Raw genomic sequence first — 4340 nt, forward strand, 5'->3', positions numbered from 1 at the left:
TCCCTTGAGGCCTCCAGGGGGCGCTCTTTCCTCTGCCCGACACTCCACCCAGCCCTTCTCTGCCCCTCTGCTCTTCCTCCCCGATCTACCTTAGTTGCCCCCTCCTCCAGGAAGCCTGTTTGTGCCCTTCCCAGGGTTGGGGTCTCCCTCTGGCGCCCCCAGGAGATCCTGAGCTTCCTGGCTACAGCACAGAGCTCGGTTCATCACGGTTGGATTGTCCTTGCTTGACCTTGAATTCTCCAGGGCCGAGGGCGGGGCTTCTCCACTCTTCCTGGGGTGGCTACAGAAGAATCCTCAGTGCTGCTGAGAAACCCATCTATTTTGTCCCTTGGATCATGAGGACTGGATGGTTTTTGTTTCCAAAATACCATATTTCATCAGTTCCCCCAAAACACTGTTTTCACATTTTCACGTCTTTGAAATTGGGATGGCATGTCCCAGCTTAACTGTCAGGGGTTTTAATCTTTCTTAATGGGCCAGAAAACAATGTCACATTCTTGACTGGATGGCTTCTAAGCCTTGGTGGAATACAGGAATGGCCTTGATTACATCACACCACTGAGATAGCACAAGGGTTAGGTCAGACCTCAGGTTTGACCCGTCTGAGTTCTGAGCCCAGCTCTGCCCTGTTCTGGCTGCTGATACTGGGCTACTCATCCCAGCCTCTGAGCCTCGGTCTCCACATCTGAGAAATGGGGGCACTAATACTGTCTACCTCCTCGGGTGGTGAAGATGCTTAGAGTCCACGTGAGAGAGAGGCTGAAGTGCTCAATCAGGAAGAGCTGCTGCTATGACTTCAGTTGTTAATTCATTCAGCAGAGATTTCAGTGCCAATCAGAAGCACACAGCGAGACAGACGTGCTCTGCCCTCGGGGATCTTAACAGTTTGCGGCAGAGACAAAGGGTAAATGCATAATTCTGAAATGAAAGTTGCTCAGTCGTGTCCGACTTTTCATGACCCCATGGACAGTAGCCCGCCAGGCTCCTCTGTCCATGAAATTCTCCAGACAAGAATACTGGGGTGGGTTTCCATGCGCTCCTCCAGGGGATCTTCCCAACCCAGGGATCGAACCTGGGTCTCCTGCATTGCAGGCAGATTCTTTACCATCTGAGCCGCCGGAAAAGCATAATCGTAAATTAAAGCAAGTTCCTATAAAGGAGACAAACCAGGGACTGTGAAGGAACAGGCTGGTGAAATCCTAGTTGGGGGCCATGGTGAAGAAAATGAGACAGGAGCCCAGATCTGGAGGACAAGAAGGGATCGTCTGAGTGCAAAACTGCAGGGAAGAGCTTCCAGGCAAAGGGAACAGCATGTGCAAACACACAGATGCAAAGAGAAGATCAGGAGAGTGGAAGGAGGTGAAGTAATACCAGGTCACCAGAGCCTCAGAGCCACTGAAGGGTTGTCAGTGTTGCTCCGGAAGCAACAGGAAGCTGTTGGGGGGAGGGGCTGTTCAAGCAAAAGAGTGGGATCTGATTCACATTTTACATTTTAAGCCCATTCTTCTGGCAGAGGGGAGGCGGGCACTGTGGTCCAGGGGAGAGCCTGTGGTGGTGTGACACAGCGGTGGCAGCGGGAACAGAGGAAAGTGGATTGGGGATTTATTTTGGAGGTAGAATTGACAAGTCTTGGCAGGGGATGGATGTGGGTGGTGAGGAGTGGCAGGATTCAAGGATGCCTCCCAGTTTTCTGGCCTGAGCAACTGTGCGGACGATGGTTGCCATTTCCTGAGATGGGGAAGACACAGGGAGGAGCAGGTTGGGGAGGAAATCAAGAGTTTACTTTTGGACGCTTTAAGCTTGAGCTATTATTTGTCTTGCCTGGTTTATTGCTGACAGAGCTCCATGGGTCTTGGAGCTGCAGAAAGGCCAGAAAGAGGGGTGTCTCTGACCCAGAAGCGGCCCTGGCCACGTATGGCCCCTTTAGAAAGGTGTTTCTTTCTCTTTTTAAAAATATTTATTTATTTATCTTTGGCTGTGTCGGTCTTTGTGGCATACAGCCTTCTCTTTTAGGGCGTGTGTGGTCTCAGTAGTTCCCATGTGCTGGCTTAGCTGCCCTGCAGCACATGTAATGTCAGTTCCCTGACCAGGCATCGAACCCACGTCCCCTGCCTTGGAAGGCGGATTCTTAACCACTGGACCATGAGGGAAGTCCCCTCATTTACTGTTTTGAAGTGCCGAGATTTTTTTTAGGTATCCTTTATCTTGCCTTTAAGGTGCCGGAGGCCGAGGAAATTTCCCAGTTCCTAGCAGAGGACGACCCGATTGGCCCAACCTCTTCATTTTGTAGCAAAGGCTACACAGGCTTTGTCCTGTGTCCTGTCCTTTGTCCACAGGCTCAGAGGGGAGGCGCTGCATCTCTGCTGGGACCACTCCGCCACTGTGAGCCCCGGGGTCTGGGCCTGCCCCTTCTCTGTGCCCCCGACCACCCCCGTCTACATATCCTGGATCCTGTCTGCAGAGTTCTCTCAAACCACACAGACTCCAGTTCAAATTCCACCTCTCCCTTCCACATCTACTAGTTAAGAACTGGGTGGCCGAGGACAAATGTTCCGCATCTGTGAAATGGGGGTAGAGGCATCAGTGCCCTGCTCAGGGGTGCTGTGAGCGATCACCAAGCTGATGCTGGTAGGAGGATCCCAGCAAGGCTGCTGAGAGGCAAGTCCACATGCTGTTGTCCTTGATCCCTCACTCAAGCTTACTCTATCACCCTGAATGTGGGATCCCCAAGCCGGGACCCCCAAAGCCTTAGCTTCTTTTCTTGCCTGGACCTCTGCACACCCCGACAAAGCGTTGAGGGGGGATTCCAGACAGTGACAACCAATGGGAAGGGAGGGGGCACTGAGTCACCCCCTGTTGGCATGTGGTGGCCTCTGGGGCCCGCAGGCAGGGCTGGCCTTGTCTGGTGACTGGGGCGGGAGCTGGCAGGGGGCCGGGGAAGGGGGGACAATGGGCCCTTGTCTTTGCCGAGCTTTCTCCTTCCAAGACACTTCAACCCCTAGACAAACATGACCTCATTCCTCCTCAGGGCTCCAACATGAAGGGCAGAAACAAGCCTGGAGTTGGACCCACCCATCCCATTTCACAGACTGGAAAACCAAGTCACGGGGGTGGGGGGGGGAGGCGGAAAGAAGACAAGAGGGCGCTGAGGCTCTGGCTCTCGGGACCTGAATTCACAGCCTCCTGGGTCACTGAGCTCAGGGGAGGGGCCCCGGAAAACGGCCAAGGTCCAGATCCATGGTGAGGGTCAGACAGGCTGTGGAGGGGGTCCCAGCTCAGCCACTCACAGCTGTGCGCCCTGAGGAACTCAGTCACCTTCTCCAAGACTCAGCTGCCACATCTGATGGAGGGACCTGGAAGCCCCCTTCCTGGCAGGGTGGTACAGTCCTTGGACATCACTGACCAAGGACAAGGGCTCAGACTGGCCGGCTTAAAGTCAAAGTGCTGCCCCACCTCCCCCGAGGGTGGGTCTCCCTCACCCAGGCAGGTTTTCTCGGCGATGGGGACTAGGACTCACTGAACCCAAGCCCCCAGGGCCACCAACGCCCCCATCCGCCACGCTTAGCCAGGGGCCCTGCAGTGGGAGGTGTGGCTGGGGCCTGGCATATCCCCCTGATCACTTTCTAAAGGATATTTTCAGGCACTGACCCTCTGGGGCCCTCACATCCCTGCCCCAGGGCAGCTCTGACCTCCGATGCTGCTACCCCACCCCACCCCAGAGGGTCTTATTCAGCCTGGGCTCCATCCCCACCTCCACCTGGGGGTGCTCCAGGTAGCCCGCCTCTCTCTAAAAGTGGGATCATGACAATCCACGGACAGGTGCGAGGTGCAGGTGGGAGCCAGGAGCCCGAGAACCAGCCTAGGGTGGGCATGGGGTCTGTGCTTATGAAATGGTAGGTTTATTGCTCACAGCAACAAGAACCCTCAAAGGTCATTTAGGACAACTTCCAACTCCCAGACGGAGGAAACAAGGCCTGGAGACAGTGTGTTCTCGGCCTGGCTGCATAGCCCATCCATGCAGGGCCGAGTCCAGAACCCCGCCTCTGGGCTCCAGGTTAGAGGCTGTTAGAGCGGCCCCTCCCTGAGCAGCGGGGCTGAGATGGCTGACCCAGTGGGCTCAGCCCGGGGACCCAGGTGAGGGAGGCAGGCGGTCGGGGCTGGGGCCCTCCTGGAGGCTGCCCAGGCTCCGGCCTTCCCCTTGGCCCCAGCTTCCACTGCGGCTGCATTCCCAGTGAGATAAACAAGGGATCAGTGGGAGCAAAATGAATGAAGTAACGGGTAAGATATGAACGGCCGCGCCCAGCCCCCAGCCCACCCCACCCGCTGCCCAACCAGGAGGG

Source organism: Bison bison, unplaced genomic scaffold (genome assembly GCF_000754665.1).
Source record: "Bison bison bison isolate TAMUID 2011002044 unplaced genomic scaffold, Bison_UMD1.0 scf7180017864340, whole genome shotgun sequence".
NCBI classification, from domain to species: Eukaryota; Metazoa; Chordata; class Mammalia; order Artiodactyla; family Bovidae; genus Bison; species Bison bison.